The sequence below is a fragment of the Haliotis asinina genome, chromosome 12, assembly GCF_037392515.1.
Source record: "Haliotis asinina isolate JCU_RB_2024 chromosome 12, JCU_Hal_asi_v2, whole genome shotgun sequence".
Classification (NCBI taxonomy): Eukaryota; Metazoa; Mollusca; class Gastropoda; order Lepetellida; family Haliotidae; genus Haliotis; species Haliotis asinina.
The window spans coordinates 45,511,458-45,534,771 of record NC_090291.1 but is presented as its reverse complement, the minus strand read 5'-3'; the positions used below and the strand labels follow the sequence as shown (position 1 = coordinate 45,534,771).

The window sequence follows — 23,314 nt, the reverse complement described above, 5'->3', positions numbered from 1 at the left end:
GAACAAACTCATCGAAAAGCCGCTGAACGTATGTCTCGGGCCGTTACGTAACCAGTGTAGCCAATATGGTGGCAGCGTAGTATTTAAGACTGAGTCCGGGTTTTTTTCAACAGCTGATTAAGTTCGCTGAGTGTTGTAAAAACTGAAATCCAACATGTAGAAGATAGGTTAACTATTTTGTCACTTCAGTTTAAGTCAAATAATTGATATTAGTGTCCGTATTAGGACAGTAGATTTGTAATAAAGTTTCAAGTCGGTAAGTTATAGCTCACTGGTTTCTATTCTCGATTCACCGCGAAGATAGACTAAATTGTGCCGATAAAAACTTCTTTCACACATTCGTTTAATTTTTAGAACATACCTTTAGTTGAAAGGTATTTGCAAGTAACAGTGACAGTTTTATGACTTAAAAATTGTTAGGATGTAATTGAGGTGTGTGAAAAATATGACATTTCGACATTGAAATGCTATACGCCGTTGTTTGAGTATTCCTTGTTACTTCCTCAAAAACATCTTTCACATACACCTTTAATTCATGAGGGGAATATACTATCTGGTGAAATATGTTTGCAAGTAATTGTGATAGCTTCATAATCTAAAAAAAAGAATGTTAGGGTGTATTTGAGGTGTGTGAAAAATATGGCATATTGCCGATCTGATCTGATTCGCCATTGATGCTTGAGGGTTATAGTTCCATAACTTCTTTCTTTCTTGTTGATCTTATTATTTGACAAAACTGGAAAGGTGTTTTAGAACACTTTGTGAGAGTTTTACATTTTATATTTTAGGACAGTGTGACAGTGTCAGTTTACATTTTGTTAATGCCCATTCCATTCCCCACATGCAATAAGATATCTGAATTAATTATTAATGTAAACAAACATGTTTCAAAGTAGATTTTTTAAAAGGACAGCTGATGTTAACACGTGTTCTCGCGATACTTTTGCGTTCTTTAACATGTTTTGGGAGGGAAGGCCGCGGTATATTATTTATTCTTTCATTCATTCACATATGTACTTCTTTCTTTTATTCTTTTTCTTTATTTCGTTCATTCATTCACATAATCCTTGCTTTTAATTCTTATTATAATTCTTTCATTCATTGTAAAATTCCGACTGATACAATAAACTGGCTGAAGTTCTGCTAAACCAGGGATAATCTACAACGTTTATACTCTATATAGTCTCCCTGATTAAACACAACTGAAGTTGCACTAGGAAGGAGCCAAGTCACTGTGTGCGTTGGAGCGTGACGAGGCACACGTTAATTAGTACAAATGGTAAAGAAAGCAAGCGAGTGACCTATCCCTGTTATAGAGTATCCCTGGTTTGTCGCAGCTGCAGTCACAGTTTTATGAGGCTTTTCAGTTCGCAAATCAGACGCCTTCGTGCACGCTGGGTTCTTCCGGCTGCTTCTGAAATGGAAATTGAAATTGGACGTAAAAGTAAATAAAGCTGCTGTATCAATCATTCTTTAATTTCATTCAACATTTTAATGTATATTATTGTGTATTGTCATATATAAAGTCACAAGTTTGACAATTCTAGATTGCCTTACCTCTGAGACTCCTTTCAACTTTGATTAATATTTAATCTTAAAAATGAAAACTTCACTCTACCAAGTTTGTATGTTTCAAACAATTTCTTTTCATTATATAATTTGAACTTTTAACAATCCCAGTCAATCAAGTATCATCCTCGATACCTCCAGGGTATACGTTCCGACAAGTCTCTACTATACCCTGGACGCATCTACGGGTCGGCCCAATAATTTTATTACCTCCCTTTGCTGGCTCACAGCACATTCTCACAATAGCCAATCAGCTAGGCCGTCGTTATATAACCGAGCTTGCCAGTGTCAAGAAAGGTAGCGAGCGCGAAAGTTTGTTCGCAGTGCGACTCAGCTTTTGGGGAATTCATACAAACATATTTTTAGGTCCGAAACTTTAAAAAAAAATACATGTGTATGTGCAAAAAACTCCTACCTCTTTCAGAGAACCTCTGCATTGGTTGCTTTTGCCAACTTTAATCGGTTAGATAATTTGAAAAGCGAAAGCGAGTTGTGAATGGTTCACTCAACTTCCCAACGTAGACACCTGATTGAATAAAGAGCCAGACAAGGGAGGTAATACATTTATCGGGCTGAGCCGTAGATGCCTCCAGGGTATATTGGAAACTTATCGGAACGGAAGATACTGTGCTGTGAATGTGACGCAGTCACATAAGCTCCGCCCACTGATGAATATTAATGCTTTCTGTGCACTTAAGACCATTGTGCACTTAAGGGCACCACAAACGTATACCCTGGAGATATCGAGGATGGTCAAGTATGCACTTGTTACAAAATGTGGTACTAATCGAAAAACATATGTATTTCTGATTACAGAAAATAGTGACAAGTATAATACTGAAATGAAATGGTGCAGTAAATCGTGAGGATGGCGTTTAACTCAGTGGCACTTACGTATCAAATTACAACCATTTCCACATAACCCATTTATCCTTTAGTAACATGTTTACATATATTTCAAAACTGTGAAAATATGGTAGACTATACCTTTCTTTAAATGATCCTGGTATATCACGTGGAAAAGGGACTTGAAATCTGTAAATCCTCGGACAAGTGCAAGAGTGAACACTGGTGCAAGATACCGCTTTAAACAAAAAACGATGACTTTGCCTTTGGTAGAGAAATCTGAAAATTTTCTTACGTAAAAAAACCCTTATTTCCCATATTTACCAAAGTACACAGCAAATGCCAGTGTGTATTCCTTATGTAACGAAATTCCGTTGGTATCCTCAAAACAGTTTCGGCCCATAAGTGTTTTCAGGCTGCATGCGACACAGAGATTACATCTTCCTTGCTGTAACTCGCGCTTGATGGTGTAAATACACGTATTATTTGTCATCATTCCCTGGATGGTCAATTAATGATTTTTTAACAGGTATAATTAGTAGTAACACCACTTCGGTTACTCAACAAAGGTTCCCATTTGGCATTTCTCCTGTCTGGAGTAAATACTCAACATTATAAATTAAGGTCTGTAATGGCAAATGTATTGTATGTTATGTAATATGTGCATGTAAGTGATGCAAGAGGTTTTATCAGCTGAGTTACAAAAGCAAACATCGATCAAAGGATTAACCGATAACACACTGATTGATTAATTACTTTTATCTTCTAGCGGATTTGTCAAAAGGCAGTGTGTGTAGATGACAACACCCTGTCGTAAAGTGTGAGTGCAAAAACAACATCCTCCCTTCAAAGAATTATCCACCCTTGCGTTGATTGATTGATTGCTCATTATTGGTTAATTAAATTACTTAGAATAGTGGGCATCCAACAATTAGTTGCCAGGTGTGCTATCTTGGGAGACCAATGAGAGGTTTATCTGGTTTTCACCAGTGTGAAAGACGTGAAACGATGTGTTACTTTTTCGCAAATGAGACAGTTGTAAGACACGCGACACAGAGCAGGATTATTTACCAGCTGCAGATGAATGGAATACGATTTCTTTTACGTGGATATTGATGGATACACTCCTGAACAAGGTAGTAGCCTGACATTGTTGCTATAAAATTAGTCTGTTTTACATTCATTATTTGCATTTTGTTTTAATTTATTTGTTGTAGCATTCAGCAGAATCTGTATGACAGAAAACAGGCACTAGATCGCGTATGTGTGTGAAATAGGATCCACATTGGCAATCTATACAATGTATAAATGTTGCTGTTATGTTAGAAATTTACTATGAGTATAAGCAGATCGTGTGTTCTTATATTAATTTTCAGAATCATACAAATATGACAATAAACTAATTAGGGTTAAGAGGCAAAATATAGAGACGTACATTGGCTTCGTTTTTTTTCCGTCCTAATAGTTTTTTACCATTTCTACCACTGGCAGATGATTAACCTTCAAAGTGTTTAATTTGTTTTCATAATACATTTGTAATGAAGTAAAAAATGACTTCACCTCAGTTGATCTGTCTATAATTAAACTATCAGTTGCGCCTACGGACTGCGCAGCAGAGGTCACGAACCAGTCACGAATTCTGGGATATCATCCGGGTACTCACGGGAGAAAAACAATAACAAAAGTTTACACCAGTCCACGGAAATTGCTCCGCATTAGTGCCCCTTTAAGCCCAACTTAATATAAATAACGCTGTTCAGGGGCTGTGAGAAATATTGGGCTACAACTCAGTCGTGTATTGAAGGCCAATTCATCAAATGTCAGTCCATGAAGAGTTAACCATCCTCTTTGAAACATAACGCTCACCTTTCTTACTGATTTCAGTCTAATGAGGTTTATAAAAATGGACCAAAATGTCATCTGACATAAAACGCTGAAAAACGAGAACGCAAGGTATCTGTTTGTACTATACAGTGGGTTGTAAATTGTTTTATAAAATTTATTTGACATTCAGTGATATATTTTATAATGATACATTAAAATAGCCGTTTTTTTAACATAGCTTTCTGTGATTTGTGTTATGATTCAAACTGTTCATTCCGTCTTTAAAAGTTTACGGGCCCTTCGTACTATCTCACCTAGCAAAAAGTCAGATTCGTTCATTTCTTCTTTCAGTAGCATCAGGAACACTTGAACTATTAATTTTAGTCATCTTGCACATTCGCAAAACACATTATATTCAACACAACAAAAGGTGACATCTGTTATTTCTTCCACTGTCAGTCCAGTTGATTGCAGATTGACAGCCGGTCTGCGCACGCGCAACTTTCTGTTTACAAATTCCGCTCGCGTGCGATTCGAAAATGGCTGGGAAGCGTAAGGGGAAACGTGGGCGATCAAAATCATCAGACATGGTGAGTTCCAGTTGCATGTCCTGTAAATATCCCAGATGAAAACCGTTTTAGGGTTTCCATGGTTAAACATTAACTCCAGGTATTGTCAAATAGGTGTGCACCGTAGGTTGTTTGACAGGTTGACAACTTCCGATGTTCGTGCCAGTGCATGTTTGTGAATGACCGGGTTGATGCATAACACTCGTAATAGTCAAATGAATGCAAGAGAAACCTCTATGTAAATTTCATCGTTTAAAAGAGCTATGTCTTCATAGAACATTGATGTTAAAATCTGTTAAAGGATTGTTGATTCAATTCCAGTTCAGATGTGAAGTGTTACGGGTTAAGGGAGGTAACTCTAAATAAGAGCTAGTCGTAAAATGACAAATTAAGGTGGTAAATGAAACAGAACGTGTAATTATGTAGTGGCGCTTGAATTATTCTGGAGGGTGCGTATATATTTTACGGAGATTTTATGCATTATTTTGTATGGCTGTTATCTTCTGTGTAACATGGTCTATGTCATTAATACTTTGAGAACAATGTTGAAGATATTTATTTATTAGTTTTTTTTAAAAAAAAAAATTGTCCTCGATGAAATATTATTTATCACTGACATATAATGATTGTTTTTTCAGGTATCGGAAGAGGTAATGTTTAACCCCAGAATAGTGAAGATTGTAGCCTAATATGTTGTTAGTGTCAAACTAAAACCTCTGACCTCTGTCTTACTTTCAGGATCTAAAACCCTTTGTAATCAGTTGCAAAATGATGCACCTCGTCTAACATATCTCTGCAGTGCAGACGTAATTCACATCAACCCTTGTTCAAAACTAAGTAAAGCAAGGAGGGCCTTTAGTGTTTGATGTTTGCACAAGGGTTGTAACATTCCACAATGAGGCTAAAATGATACCTCTCATGAGTATTAGCTATTGATTACAAATATTAGGCAACAAATGCAAAATCAAGTCATCAGTTGATGTATCATGCATGATAATATATATATTCAGTGAAACAATACCAAAATACGTTCTGTTACATGTTTTTGCCCATCCTCGATATCTCCAGTGTATACGTTCCGACAAGTCTCCACTATACCCTTGATGCATTCACGACTCTGCCCGATAAATTTATTTCCTCCCTTGGCTGGCTCTTTATTCAATCAGGTGTCTACGCTGGGAAGTTGAGTGAACCAATCACAACTCGCTTTCGCTTTTCAAATTATCTAACCGATTAAAGAAGTTGGCAAAGCAAACCATGCAGAGGTTCTCTGAAAGAGGTAGAAGGATTTTTTTTGCAGATACACATGTATTTTTTTTAAAGTTTCGGACCTAAAAATATGTCTGTATGAATTCCCCAAAATCTGAGTCGGGCCGACCCGTAGATGCGTCCAGTGTATAGTAGAGACTTATCAGAACGTATACCCTAGAGATATCAAGGATGGTTTTTGCCATGTTGACAGTGTAACAGCCCAAATCCCCATTACTTTTACAGTAACAGTATCGTTAGTGTTTTTTCCTTTCGTTATCAAGATTATGAGACCCCATTCTTTTTTGTTCCACCTACACTGAACGAAACATTACAACCTCATAATGCAAATATGAAGGATTTGAAACATCCATTGATCAAATCCTTATGATATTGAAAAGTGATTGATTGATTCAGCTATTTAGTTGTGGCCTGTACATAGTCTAGTCTGGACCAGACAGTATAGTGATCAACATCATGAGCATCAATTTGCGCAATTTGGATACGATGACCTGTGTCAACCAAATGAAAATCGCCTCTTACGACAAGCATAGTGGTCTTTAATGTGTCAACCAAATGAAAATCGCCTCTTACGACAAGCATAGTGGTCTTTAATGTGTCAACCAAATGAAAATCGCCTCTTACGACAAGCATAGTGGTCTTTAATGGCAAGCATGGGTTGCTTAAGACCCATTGGTTAGGATGATATGGTTAATGCAGTTTATCTTTGTGACAAGCACACCATAAGTTACAGAAAAGCACAACCCCAACAAGCATGACTAGTTTAACAGTGTTGCTGAAAGTTTGAGGTGAACAGGGATCTGGGCTAGTCCAGTGGTTAAATGTTTCACAAGTCATGTTGCAGGCCAGTGTGTGAAGCCCATTTCTTGTGTCTGCCATAATATTGCTGTATTATTGCTGAAAGTGGCATAAAAAGCAACTCACTGAGATAAACGTTGTCAACAGATATTCTGTCCATTTTTTTATTGACATTTTACCTGAGCAGTTTACATAAGGTCTATCTTTTTGTTATGCTAGGTGCACCGATCTTTGAAAATCTTATGTTCTTGTGCAGCATATTAAGTTTGATATGAGCTGTTTTAGTTCAATAGCTTCTGCTTGTTAGTCACGGCTAGCTTCTGGATCACATTGATTATCTAGCCTCATGTAAGAATGTCGAGTTTTGATTGGTCCATGTGACTCTGATAAAATACCATGTACATCCATCATGATCCGCGAGTGGGAGTATAAAAGTTGTGTAATCCTACTATGAAAATCATATCACCCTGCTACACCTTGGTGACGACGCGAAGTGAGAAAAGCGTGCATCGAAGCCTTTAGTAACTTGGGGTACATTGAGGTCAAACGATCAGCTGGTGTCAACATGGCAGCAATGAAACGTTTTGCCACAACATCAGAAGATGAAATTGAAGTAAAATGTTGTTTGATTTAGTGAAAAAAATCCAGCTAGATAAATGCGTTATCACATCATGTCGAGTGAAATACAGGGTTTTATCAGTCCCTCATAATGTTGTATTATACAACCTTACTCGGGACTGATAAAACCTCTGGCTCTGGGAATACAACCTTACTCAGGACTGATAAAACCCTGTATTTCCCTCGACACAATGTGATAACTTATATTACGAGCTCAATTTCTGTATTTAACATGTTCATGGTGTACGTATCAAGAGTATTGCAGTATAAAGAAATGTTGATTATAGCTCTGGAATATACCAGGATGGAGTATACAAACATAATTCAGTTACTCATTTTTCTATTTTTCCATTGTATGTTGTTGTAAGAACTTGTTGGAGTACACATGCTGTGAAAAAGTATACTTTGAGTATCAGTATCGGATAACAGTGTCCTCTGTTTTAATCCTAGTCCAGTAACATGGAGCAGAGACATCAGAAATAACATGTCATTATGGCAAGTCACATTATGTGGCCTGTCTGAATGAAAATAATTGTAAAATATGAAATACTGATTTTTATAATGTAGTATCTAAATTTATGCGATAATGCCAAAACAATAGGTGTCAAGACACATATCAAATTGTGACATGGGTATTTTTGTAATACATATTTGTCAATGAAACTTAGGTATCCTGACATTCCTATCTCTGTCAGTGTCATACCCAGGCCCAGTCCTGGAGTAATACAACTGTACAGACACACATAGCCAAAATAGTGTCTGCAAATTGACTAAAATATTACTTGTTTTATCCACATTATTATACTCCCACTAGTTAAAAGAACTGAGTACTTTTACACAGACTTTCTTATCTTCATTGAGTACTTAACTCTTCTAAATATATAAATATAAATGCATCTCAATATATTAAAAGTTTTTAGTAATTGTCATATTGCCAAACATTTGGCAGCCATTTCTGAATACTCAACATAGAAGTCTTGTGACTATAGAGTAAACCCCGGACAGTGGCTACGACTATATTATAGTATATGTATATATAGGCATCACATACCATTAGTTAACAGTCTGTTGTAGAGTTTGTGCAGTATGATGTATCAATCACTGTGCAGTGAACAGGTAACTATTGTAAACTGCATGAGCATTGACCCAACACTGCCGCTGTTACAGGTCATTGGCTCCCTCCCTTTGCAAGCTGTCAGCTTTCTGCTGTTTATTTTGTTGACAGTTACATAGACAGATTCTTTCATACAAATGCATAAAATCGGTGATTTACAGTTTGATTAGGTTGTCTGACAAAACATCCACTTGCAAAGTTTGAGATCGATTGGATCATTGGATGAAGAGTTATTTACAAAAAAACGGGTCCACATGCATTTCATGCCAAACTATAGGGGCCACCCAATTCTTTCATTCTAGTGTAGTGGATTTGTCAGGATATGTCAGATTGACTATGGTAATAATGAAGAATAAATTTCTACTATATGGTGTTGTGATCCTTTCTTTACATTTTGTTACCTGCACATCACATTTATCTGTCGTGCATCACCTTCACCATAATAATGTCTGCACCATTTGCTTGATTTCTGTGTTGAGTGAATATTTGAAATTTGAATTTGTTGTGTTTTGTTATGATAAACTAATATGAAAAACAGAAGCAATGATTTAGAAATGAAACTGTACTCTACTTTCAAGTGCACTGTGAATGTTGATTTGATGTCTGCAGTGGCTATGGTGTGAATGGTAGTACTGGTACTTCAAGTGAGTAATCCCACACATTAACACGGGACAATTTTATAAGGATATTTTCATCAGTATTTCCAAATCTTTCACAGAATCACATTTTCAGCGTGTGTAGGACATTGTAAATGAAACTGAGTAATGATCTACATAACAAACCAGTCTGAATCCATAAGGATAACATGATAAGGTTCTTGGATGTCAACATACATGTATTTATTTCTGCAGTGATGTACATCTGATTTATCCACTAGCATTAGGACTGGGACAGGTCGAATTTTCTACCCAGGTACCCTACCCCGCTATTACCTTACCCGGATACTTGTTATTTTAATTCCTGACATCAACTAACTAACACTAAATTTTCGTGGTGCTTTAGTTTGCCATTAGCTGACTACCCATTCTATCCATTCAAGATGAGGGTTTTAATCTCTCAAGGGAATATTTTTCAAAATGAATACAGCTCTAAGTAAGTTGCAAGCCTTGTACTGGTGCGCAGGTACCTTGATGCTGAGTGGAAAGTTTATGAATTAATGTCATCATCTTTTATATCTGTAGGCCCACATAGGTGCAGCTCTGTTGCCCTCTGCTGCCTTCCTGGCCGTGCCCCGCACCCCACCCCCACAGACACCCCCAGGGACTGGGGTGGGTCTGTCCTCCACTGTCTTAAACTCCAGCTTGGTGGGTCGCATGGCAGCCCAGCCACAGCCTCATCCCGATGATGAACCCTTCAGTGATCCCGAGAGCAGTCTCTATGACTACCAGCAGATGGAGGAGCCAGGGTAAGGACAGAGTCAATATTTCATCTTCCTCTTTGTAATTTGATTGCTGCATCTATTTCTTCCAGGGTGGTGGGGTAACCTAGTGCTTATAGCTTTTACTTGCCCTGCCGAAGACCTAGGCTTGATTTGGCACATGGGTACAATGTGTGAAGCCCATTTCTGGTATCCCCCGGCCCTGATGTTGTTGGAATATATACTACTGACAAAAAATAAGGGAGCTGATGAAATGACAGTGAATGTGAAATTGCTCTGAATGTCGACTAAATCAAATTTGGGCATGAAGTTCGATATTTTGTGTGTCTGTCATGTTGGGCAACACAGTCACGACACTTTGATGGCATACTTTTGATTAATTTCTGGATGGTTGCCCGTGGTATTGCCTGCCATTCCTTCTGAAGAGCTGCACCAAGCTGGACCAAGTTGACGAGTGTAGGATCCCTGGCATACGCCCTTCGACTCCGAAGTTCGACTGAGAATGTCCCATGTATGTTCAACTGGAGACAGGTCTGGGGACTTACAGTGCCAGCCCAATGTCTGTACGCCATCTTGCCATAATGGTCTGGCATTATCATCTTGGAATTCAAAATTATCTTGGAATTCCAGCCGATGATTCTAGCCAGTCAAGGATCCATTAATGATGACCAAATCTAATCACCTGTCATGTGTAACCACACCCCAAACCATGACACTAGCACCCCCATATCGATCATACTGCTCACTGCTGCAGCGCCAACAACATTTACTGCCATCTGAGAATCTGAGGCAAAACCCTGACTCAACTTAGAACATGGAGTAACGCTAATGGTGCAAAGCCCGTCCATGATGCTGCCTAGCCCATGGCAATCTTTGGCGCCTCTGGTGAGCTGTAAGGGTAACACCCTTGAAAGGCCACCTTGCTTTCAGACAGGCTTGATAGAGCTGGTTTTTAACATTTGAGTCTGAAATTCGTTGCCAAGTGAGTGTATGGAATTCCCTATTGATGGCAAGTGCTGATTTGAACCTGTTGCTTAGGGCCATTAATGTAATGAGATGATCTTGTCATGGGGTTGTTGATTTTGGTCTGCCACGCCCAGGTCTCATTGCAACCCCACATGTTTTATGGTCCAACAGGCATGAAATTACACTTTTTAAAAAAAAAAAAAATTTTGATTAAAAGTGGCATAAAACTACACTGGCTCATACACTAATTGTACCCTTCACAATAAGATGTTTGAAGAAACATGCGACAATGCTAATGTATCTCTAATCTTTGTATGTGTGTGTGTCGGGGGGTGGGGTGGGGGACGGGGGCAGGAGTCTGACAGCAGTGATGAAATTTTATTTTGTTGTTTTATTCCTATGTCCTATATTTGAAACAGAAAACAGAAGTCTCACTTTAAAATGTGTCTTTAAAAATTCAATGACTTTTCAACATTGCATGTTGACCAGTTACAAAAAGTTGTTCTGTGTAATTATAATTAAGACCTTTCATTTCATGTCCATATGTCCATACAGTGTCTGTCTGTATGAGTGCAGTCACTGTTTTGTTCATCATGTTATGTTTGTTTCAAACGACAGATTTAATATGGGTATAATAATTTCATGATTATTTCTAGATGAAATGTCTAAATACAGTACATCAGTACATACCATGCATGGCTATATAAAGGTACATTATGTATGTTGTATCTTTGTATAAACATAGACTATTCAGCTGCCAGCTTACAGCTATTCTTTAGTCATTTCCTGTTTAGCTAAAACTAGCATAACATTCTCTGAGCCATCTTAACTGCGATTCTGGTTCCCGATCCACAAAGTACTTGTATTCTCACGACCTATTGTAACTCTATTATTTTTCCTTATCCTGACTCATGCTCCTTGCTTATCTCCTCTTCCCTGGCGAAGGTAGTGGAACACCTGAGATCCCTTGAAGTTCCCTTCAAGAAAGAAGCAGACGTAAAATACACTCACCCATGTGTAGCCTCCCTTTTCCCGTGCCCTATTGTAACTCTGTTTATCATAGGTTTACGGATGTCATTGTGCCATGAGTGCATTATGAATCAGGATTTACATTGGATATTGGATACTGTATATTGTATTCCATGTATTTTATCTGGATATACTTTGACCCCATTGCATCTCTGCACCTGCAGACTGTATGAATGTATATTACCCTGGATTGTTGCAGGTATTCTAGTGTTGATTTTGGAACCTGGCCTCATGGCAAACGGAATACCATATCAAGCAGGGCGCCAGCACGTATTCCATCTACGGGGAGTTTGAGAAGAGGCAGGGAGAATGATATTGATGACTTCAGAGGGGAAGAACAACAGCCAGGTAAATATATCTAGAACAGTGTTTGCAATTCTTTAATTTGCGAGTTGGCCATCAGGGTCTGCTGCTACCTGCAGGCTTTGTAATCATCATGCTCTGAATGAAATCTGTAGGCCCATTATGTTAAAGCCAAACCAATAAAAACAAAATAGACTCTGTAACAACTTCACACTGTTTCTACAAAATTGGTTGCTAGGCGCAGAATTTTCCATTCCTATGCACAAAAGCATTGACATGCCAGGAAGTGAAACTGTAAATTTTTGTAACATGGTTTTATCATGGATAATTCCCAAACATTAATAAAAAAATAGAAATAAAGGAAAGATTCCAGTTCAAGAAAAATGACAGATAATTTACTAAAGTGCCACAAGGGCCTACTGATATTTGGAATTTCCAGCCCGATACAATAACAATCACAATCAGCCCTGGGCCTCCGATTATTTCAAACACTGATCTAGCATTAAATATGAAATGATTATCTCACAGACAGTGATTTTATTACAATCCCACTATCTGATTCATAGGAGTATACAGGTCTACCAAAGAAACTTTCCCACTGTACAGAAAACACAGAATATTAATCAACATTAATTGTGAAAATAGCAACATAAACATATTATCAGGCTACTGAAACAGTAAAGATGGCAATGAAAGACTATGAAACTGCAATATTTTTACATCAACAAACATTGACTTCTACTGCACATATGCATTACATATGCTTCTTTCAAATTTTCGAGCAACTGTGAATCACCTTGTGTTGAAAAAGTATGGAACATGTCAAAATAATTGCTGTCAATCATTTCATACAAATGGAAAGTAAACCAAATAAGCAAGTGTGCTTACATTTATCATGATGATAAATGCCAAATAACATAACAGAAATTCTTTTAGAAGGGGAATGTAACTTTTGTCCAAGCTAGAAAATGTCAACATTCCTCCCCTATGTCCACAAAATCAAAGTTGCAGGCTCTTCATTGTTTTATATTCTTTAGTAATTTGAAGTTACCATTTTTCCTGATTCACTAGCAACATATTGTGTTTATGTTGCTATTTTCATGATTGACGTGGACTATTCAGTGTTTTTCTGAGCAGTAGGAAAATTTTTCTTTGGTAGGCCTGAGTAGGGTTAGACTCAGAATGGTAGTCTGTGTCACAGTCCCTGAACCACAATATTTTCCCTACTTCCAAGAACTCTCTGCAGTGCTAAAGCCTTAGATTAAACAAGTCTACATTTCCTCAGGTTCAGGTTTCTGAATCTCGGGTCTATCTCCTGGCTCTTATACAATTTAAATGGTTTTGTTTGTTACTCTCAACATTACATACATTCAGAGAATAAACATCAGTCTATCAGAATGGATTTAAGTTCTTGAAAGGCATTTGGAAGTTGGATGAACATGACATGCTGTATGGATAACACCTTCATTCACCTGACGAAGATACCAGAATTAGCACTGAAACGTTCTGATAAAGACTAAAAAGATGTTTTCTTCCATTAAATGTGTCATGTATTCAGAATGGGTTTATCTGAGTCAGCTACGAGACTAATTTGACAACAGTTCTCCAGCAAATGTCATCATTGGTCAATAAATATTCCCAAACTGGAATTCCAAACTTGCCAAGTCGTGTTATGAAGATGTAACTAATGTAATACCTTTTGTGCAGGTGACATGTATTGTGCTCACAAATTTGAACTGAATAACAAGTTTTTCTCAGATTGCTGGCCATTAGCACATGGATAGGAATCCTGGATAAATACTTTCAATGCTATTCAATTTCCTAAAATCCTACAGGTTGTTCAGTTTGACCTGATCAAGTGAATACTAATGCATTTTGTGACCCAGTCACCATTGGTTTCGTCTATTATTGTGAAGGGATGTGACTTCGTCAGGTGATAGTTGACATGTCCAAAGAGGCAAAACAAGGTCGGCGTTTGATCTCTCAGTGTCGAGAAATCGCCAGCTATGTGCTAATTAGCTGCAGGTGGTTTAATGTTTTTATTCAGGCTTTCAGGCAGAGAGCTCCGATATTTAATGAATTTAACTGGACCAGCCATTTGACCTCCCAGGTCATGCATTTGTAGAGAAGCTCAGGTCAAACTGAAAAACCTGTAGAAACATCTGTTCAAATTTGAAGACATCGCCCAATACCATTCATTTTGTAAAGGATTAAACGTTAATTTGTGTGATTCTGATGTCAGCCATAATTACTTGACGATAATGGATGAATAACCTATGCTTTAATTTGTCATAGTATGGCAAAAATATTGCTAGCATAACATAAAATCTTACTCATTCACTCATTCAGTTTTTAATATGTACGAAGTGAATGGTGTAGTGATTTGTGACTGTATCCAGGAGGCGTCTTCTACCATGAGCTGGAGAGGACAGACATCAACCAGAATGACGTTGATCTGTATGCTGTGCCTAACAAACCTAAGTTTAAGGGGGTAAGTAGGATTTTGCCTTCAGTGGATAGTCTTTTCCTCACCATGTGATAATTGTATGTGTTCCATGGTTACAGCAGTGGTAATTGTATGTGTCCCAATGTTACAGCAGTGATAATTGTATGTATCCCATGGTTACAGCAGTGATAATTATATGTGTACCATGGTTACAGGAGGGATATTTGTATGTGTCCATGGTTACAGCAGGGATAATTGCATGTGTTCCATTGTTACAGCAGGGATAATTGTATGTGTCCCATGGTTACAGCAGGGATAATTGTATGTGTCCATGGTTACAGCAGTGATAATTGTATGTGTCCCATGGTTACAGCAGTGATAATTGTATGCGTCCCATGGTTACAATAATGATGGTTGTATGTTTCCCATTGTTACAGAGATGGTTATTCTGAAAGTCCCTTGGTAACAATAGTGAAAATTGTATGTGTCCCATGGTTACAGTGATTATTATTGTAGTGATAGTCGCATGTTTCCTATGGGTACAGTTGAGATACTTGTATGTTTCCCATGTTTGTGTTTTTGTAGAATGGTTGTATGATTCCAATGGTTACACTCATGATAACTGTATGTTTCCCATGGTTACAGTATAGATAGTTGTATGTTTCCCATGGTTACAGGAGAGGTAGTTGTATGTTTAAAGTGGTTACACTCCATATAGTTGTATGTTTCCCATGGATACAGTAGAGATATGTCCTGTGTTATATCCCCTGTATAGAAGACAGCCAAGGACATTGGAGCAGGAGGGGGGATGGTGGACGAGACGTTTGTCAAGTCACATGGCGGTGAGCTGCAAGGATCCATGATGGGGGGGACGACACGTGATGTCCATGACGCCATGCAAGCTGTTCATGATTTGCCTGAGTTTGACATGGATGAGGTGAGTTAATCCAGTATGTTTATCTGTATGTCAAGCTCTGATTTGTTGTTGCCCCAAACATCCTTTCACAAATTACACTTAACAAGGACATTAGTTAGGTATTGAGCAAAATATCGTTACGGTGTATTGAGTGAGTTCATAGATAAATGTGTATGGCAGTTAAATCAAGAGTATTTTTGACATGCAGTGTTTTGCATTTCGACTTAAATTTTAGGTGTCTTGGTACTTGTTGGTTTTATTGTACTCCCATCATGTGTATGCTTGTCCATACAAGCAGGGCTGTTGGGTTGTAATCTCAAAAGTGTATAATATTCTGAGGTATTCTGATGCGATTGACTTTGTTATGCTGTCGCAGACAATGAGGAGAGGAGGTCATCACCATGGCAGCCCCATCATGCTGCGTAGCAGAGGGAGAGGTTCCACACGGCAAGGTAAGATAGAAGCGGTGTGTAGAGCCTTTCTTCTAACATGAATTATATGAAAAACTGCTCTCATGAAAGTCTTTCTATGTGGTTATCTCCCTTGATCAAATCAGATGTAACAACCATTTAATTGTAAGATTTTGCTCCAGTTCAGTATTTACAACCCATTTCCACTTATTCCAAACGTCTAAACTTCTAAATGCTAGACACTATTTTTGGCTTAAGTTCTTAAGATTGGCAAGTTCTTTTGCTAAATGAAAAAAAATGCCTGATAGCTGCAGCTCTCAAAGGCCGCAGCTAATATGTGAAAATATGACAACAGTTACAGCTGTACAGTAAATAGTTACGGCTATTTAATCCAGGTTTCTAAATCTGAAGCACAAGATTTCTTAAACTTGATGTACATTTTCTCCCTAATTTTGTGTGTATCCTCACTTATTTCAAGACCTTTACCCAGTAGAACTGCACATGTGTTAATTATTTTTATCAGACAGTATTTTTCTTTCACATGAAGACTTTTGTAAGTGACCAGGGCTATATCACTGCTCAATATTAGGCCAGACCAGTTTTATTTCTTGTTTTACAGATCCGCCTGCTGTATTTTTTCAAGAAATTTCCCCCGCTCAAAAACTAAAATCCTAATGTTTTTTCCTAATGAATATTACTTTGATTGGAAATTTTATTTTCATTTTTTTTTTCCCGCCTGCCTTTAGGTTTTCAGAGGACAAAAATCCGTGAAACAAGAAATAGAATTGGTCTGGCCTTACTAAGAAATGATGATTCCTAATGTTGAAAATGTCTCACTGGCATATTTTTGGGTACGCTATTGCCATAACATTTTGAAATGTAAATGAGAGCAAACCATTATGATATCTTTTGCTTTATTCCAGACCAATGTTGAATAATACGGTGCCAATAGGGCCATAACGATTCATTCCGATTTTCATACATGTTCAGGAATTCAATTCATTATTCACTCTGATTATAATTTAATATTCATGATATTTGTTTGACAGAAAGGTGAACTTATGAGAACTTTGGGTTAATATTATCAAAAAACAAGAAATCCCAAATCGACTATATGCACACGAGTTCGAATCGTCAACCCTGAAGTTGATCTGATTAAAATCAGAAATACAGTTTGGGAAGGTTACATGTGAAAGATGAAATACTGTCAATGTTGCTGATTGATGTGCTTTAACCATTGTGTTGTGTTTTTCTATACTCTCTCTTTCATCAACAAAGTGAAAGTTCAGTATTATGACTAGGTTCTGAAGCTAGGAGAACGGGGTAGCACTGAATTAGAAGTTCAAATTTCTTTAAAATATGTTATCCAGTTAGTCAAGGCTGTGATTAAAAACTTTGAAACATAGCTGGTGTTGGAATTCAAATGTTGGAAAGTTTATCATATTCTGTAAAATAATATACAATTAGATGTTTTCCACATCCTGATAGTTATATCTTTTGAGACACATTCAAACTTTGATCACAATTCTTTTTGGAAATAAGATCAGATATGCAATCTTCCAAGAGGTGCATTCATATGTAAAGCATGAGCAGACAGATTCCAAATGCTGAAATCTAGTGAAAAAGCATTTGCATATCAGTGTTTGTATTGCTTTTTCAGGGTTTGATTTTGTGCTTTGTTACTTGCACTAGTGCAGCCCAATATTACAAAGTACAGCCTAGATATCTGACTAACTTGCCCATGTGTAATTCATTTTTTGAGTGGGTAAACTTCTGAATAAAACATCCAAATAATTCAAAATCTTATTTCTTTCATTACACATTGCAATGAAAGCAGTGTGTCTGGAATTTGTCTGGTGCAACTAAGTTTTAATCTTAGGTTGCACCTTGTGCAAGTAGGTTAATAGCTCTTAAATCGAGCCCTGCTTATGGCTCGTACAAAACACTCAATGAGATAGGTAGTTTATACTGGGCAGACTGAGCTTTCACTGTGTTGATAACCGACTTTATTGCTACAGACAATAACATGAATAATTTGGGTGATGACCAAGAGGTAGCTAAGCCAGACAAACAGACGCAGCCAGTGCAGGAATGGCTGGAGAAAAATGTCGTAGCGGGTACCTCCACCTCAAACCAGTCTCCAAGACACAACCAAACTGTAAATGAAGAAGTGTTTCAGGCCAACACTCAGAGCCTAACAAATAACGAAACAGGTTTGATCCTCATTAGAACAAGCTCCTTCTTAAAGTAGAGCAGTTCAATGCATTGTACACCCTTCAGAATCAGCCTTAAAATAAGTGTGATCATGATGAATCTGTATTGAGAAGTGACCTGTTAAGATCCAGTTTAGAATTGATCCCATGCTTGTCATTAGGGGAATAGTGTCAAAGTTGATGTTGTCACAGTGAATCTGTATGGAGAATTATGGGAATTATAAGAACTGGTATCTTGGAATTATGAGAACTGGTATCTTGGAATTACGAGAACTGGTATCTTGAACCCAGACTATCACTTACTTGAGTATCTTTGTGATCACTCTCACAGGTTGCATGTACCTGACATAGTCTAAAGTTCTGGTTCAGTCAGTCTGATTGTAGTGTCATTTTGGATAAAAGTTGAGATCCACTGAAAATTGTTTTGAAGCGTATATTCAAGCTGTAATTCTAAAGCGTTTGTCACAAGGAGAAACAGTACATGTATAACTAACCATTGGGAATTGTGCTTTACTTTCAACACAATTTTTAACACATTCAGGACAATTACCTAAGAGACCATTTCCTCATGTTTTGCTCTAAAGAACAACAGAATGTGCTTGTTGTATCCAGCAACACTGAAACTCATCTGTGATCTTACAAAACTTTGGGCGAGGCCATCTGTCCAACAAAAAGTTGACGACGAAGCACAGAGTTGAACTGTACAGTTGCCAGTGTTGACAGAATGAGCCAAAATTTCCTGAGCATTAAGCTGTCTTCTTGACCATGTCCATTCATAATGGCAGCCATAGAAAATCCTCTTTGGAAAGACTAGCCCCGGCACCAGTGGAATTTTTTTTTTTTCTTGGTTGGAACTAGTCCTGCTTGAACAAAACAAATGCTATCTGCCGTATTATTCAGTTCCAACTGTTATGAAAATTGAAGCACTGGGGGCTGATTCAGAATTATTGCGCTCCAGCTCTAGCACTTCTAGTCAAAGAGGACTACCATGGTTGGATTGTTTCTTGTTCTTTGTGAAAATTAGTAGTCTCTGGCATGGAGAATTTCGAAGGCTTTAAGTTCCTTAAAAGTGGGAAATAGTATTGGTCTTTTGTGAACAATATCAAAGTTACCAAACGGCAGACTAGTGGTTGGAGTGTAGTCTAGCAGATCACTTGTTAAACAAAGTCTTTCCAATATGTAAGTTCTGCCTGATTAGGGCTGCATGATCTACATTGTAGTGTAAACATATTTTGATTCTTGAAGGGTGTATTCAATCACTTGTTAAACGATGTCTTTACATTATGTAAGTTCTACATTATTAGGGCTCCTTGATTTAACTTTAACTCATTGTATGTGTAAACATGTTTTGATTCTTGAAGGGTGCATGAGGTGTTGAATTTGAAATGAAATGCCACTATACTGCATATACTGTGATAGAGAATTTGTATATTCATATACCTACCCACTTTGTTCTCTCAAGACTGTTGTTGCCTCTCTTATTGATGGTAGATGTGTGATACAGGAGTATCTTTTGTTCAGTACCTTTATCCTTGTATGTTGTATGATGTTGTACATTGTCATGATAGGTAGTGTTCTTTCAGTAGAGGGCAGTGGTAGTCTCTCAGTTAAAACATCCAAGTTGCCCAACACTTGGGTTGATTTCCGCCATGGATGCAACATGTGAAGCCCACTACTGGTAATATTGCTCGAATATCGTTGAAAGTGATGTAAAACGATCTTTTTATCCAAGGACAATTAAAAACTGGTACCTACTCCCTGACAAGGCAGTACAGGCCCCAGGTTGTGAGTATTTCACAACATTCATCATAGCCTAACCAGCACATGCACCACCAGGGTAATACTCAGTATTGGGTCTGTGTGGGAAACCATACAGATACAGAATACCGTCCTCACTTGTTCTTCTTATCGAGAGTGTCATACCTCCTGTATTATGGACAGTGGTATATGCAAGAAGAATCTCTGTAATGGTGTTATGTATTAAACAGAGGCGCAGGGGTAGCTGTAAAGAGCTTGGTTTAACTGTCTACATGAGGACATTGTGTAAAGTTCATTTCTGATGTCAGCTGCCATGATATTGCTCAAATATTGCAATAAGTGGTGTAAATCCCTACTCACTCTCTTGCATATTGAGTAGGATGTTGATAGCATTTAAAGGAAGTGAACCGATCGTGTGGTTCAGTCTAATGGATGATTTCGTGGAACTTCATATATTTGATGTAATTTATAGGTGAAGTCATTTTTATGCTGACCTATAATACTATTTTTAGTATTCTCATCGACTCAGTCAGCACGCGTGACTGTGAAGGAACGAATGGTTGGCATTGAGATGGAAAACCATCGACTAAGAGACACAATTCAGGAACAGGAGACGGAACTCAGGTCTCTCCGCCAGGTGGCGTCGGCAGTCAAGGAGGGAGGTAACTCTGCTTAAACGCATGCTCATTTCAGGATTAGTGAACTTGTTACAAGGAAAGGGGTTGTCTCATGAACTCAGGGGAGAGATTCCAAACTGATAGATTGTCGGACTGATATCAACTCACCAATTATCCATGTTCAGCTAATGTCACTAAATAAAACTCATCATTGTTAACAGCTGTATATCACACAGTAAAATGTATAGTCCCTATCATTCATCACCCCATCACTTAAGTCTTTCAGAGGTAATGATGTGTTTATAACCATTCCTGATGGATCAAGTGGGATGTTTTGGGAAGGACAGGCATCAGTTAAGTCAACAATGTTTTTCTTATACGTTAACTTGTTTTCTGTGTCAGACACAGAGAGTGCGGCCTCACTGTTGTTTCGGAGGCAGATAGAGGAGATGAAGGAGGAGAATGAGGTCCTCAAACAGTCCGTGCACAAACTCAACATTGAGCTGAGCCAGAAACAGGCCATGACTGATGCTTCAAAACTTGCATCTCAGGTAAGAAATATCTTTAATTATGATGGCTTGATTTGACTTACTAACATGCAGATTCTATTTCCCTCACAAATGGAACACAATATCCTTGTAAAGTGTGTTGTGGGTAACCAGTTGGGGACCAATTCCAACTCAGAATCCACAGTGAGTGAGTGAGTGAGTTTTAGTTTTACGCCGCACTCAGCAATATTCCAGCTATATGGCAGCGGTCTGTAAATAATCGAGTCTGGATCAGACAATCCAGTGATCAACAACATGAGCATCGATCTGCGTACTTGGGAACGGATGACATGTGTCAACCAAGTCAGCTAGCCTGACCACCCGATCCCGTTAGTCGCCTCTTACGACAAGCTGAGTCGCCTTTAATAGCAAGCATGGGTTGCTGAAGGCCTATTCTACCCCGGAACCTTCACGGGTCCAGAATCCACAGGGGTCTCACACTGGGTGCACAGATATCATGTCACATAGAGTTTTCACATTTAGGTTTTCGGTTCAGTTTGTACATTTCACAGAACTTTTATTCTTGATGGTATGTGTTTAGGATAATGCTACTTTTCCCCAGGGCTCCAAGTTGCAAGTGATTTGGTCGCATTTGCGAGTGAAAAAATAAAAATGCTAGAACACTTAGTCTTTGGCAACTGGAATATTCTAGCGACATTTTCTAAACTCCTCTGCCTTTTCAATTTCTCTTACTTTTTTTTACAAAATTTTAGAAACGTGTAAAACAAAACATCTGTTGAATATTATCAGATCGACGTACATTGACTTCCGCATGCTAAGCCAAGGGAAGTAATTAAACTAGTTTCGGTTATACAGTGCGTTGCACAGTGACAGGGTTCAGTCTATGTGTTGAATGCAAACAATGCTGTTTGCCGATCAGAGTCGCTTTTACCATTGAAAATGAAAGATTGCGACCGAGCCGGTTGCAAACACGGCTGCAACTGCGAAAAAGCGAATTATCACATCTTACTTTTCATCAAAACAGAATGTCGTGAATGAAAGTACTACAGAAAAAGAATGGTCTTGACATTAACCAGGTTTACACAAATGACATGAAATGTGCAGAAATGTTATCTACGGTAGCAAGCACAACAAGGGATAAAACCTGTAAAACATTGAATGATGTCAATTTCTATTCGTTAATGATAGATGGGGCAACACATTGTTCAATCTCTGAAAATGAGATTATTTATGCAAGGGTAATCCAGGATGGGGTAACTGTAAACAAGTTACTTGAAGTAAAAGCACTGGAGCATTCTCATGCAGATGGGATTATGTCAGCATTAAAGATATCATTGCACACTAACGGGCAAGAACAGTTTGAGGAAAAGTTGATAGGTTTTTGTGCTGATGGTGCGTCTGTCAACATAGGTCAGAGAAATGGTATGGTAGCTAAACTGACGAAAGTTGTCCCTCATTTGATTGACTTCCATTGCATGGCACACAGTGAGTGAGTTTAGTTTTACGCCACACTCAGCAATATTCCAGCTATATGGCGGCGGTCTGTAAATAATCGAGTCTGGACCAGACAATCCAGTGATCAACAACATGAGCATCGATCTGCGCAATTGGGAACCAATGACGTGTCAACCAAGTCAGCGAGTCTGACCACCCGATCCCGTTAGTCGCCTCTTACGACAAGCTGAGTCGCCCTTTATGGCAAGCATGGGTTGCTGAAGGCCTATTCTACCCCAGGACCTTCACGGGTCGCATGGCACACAGACTGGAACTAGCTCCTCTGAAGTTATACAGACAATGTGCATTAGTTGACACAGTGTGTGACTGCCTCCATCTCATCTGGAAAACCTACCACTCAGCTCATAGTTGATAACTAAATAATTCAAGCTCTCAAGCATTTATTTTATAAATGTTACCAACATTGACAAAAACCAGGAAATAACAATCAAAATGACAGTCATTGAGGTCTCTATTAAATTGAGCTGCACTGCACAGGCCACATGTTTAAAATCTTCACCTAAAATGAAAAGCAGAACATAATCAATGATTAAGTACAATGACAATGATTGACATACTCATTAATCACTAGCAAAGTTTGGATAGTGAAAAAAATTCTGGCTAGTAAAATTCAAAATTCACTTAGTGAAAACCAAGTAAGTCAAAAA

At 38.1% G+C, this 23,314-nt stretch overlaps 1 pseudogene; it reads left to right on the top strand.

The window, feature by feature from the left end:
• The first annotated feature begins 4,758 nt into the window (after positions 1–4,758).
• LOC137258480 (centrosomal protein of 89 kDa-like) overlaps positions 4,759–23,314 on the top strand; it is a 33,874-nt pseudogene continuing 15,318 nt past the window's right edge.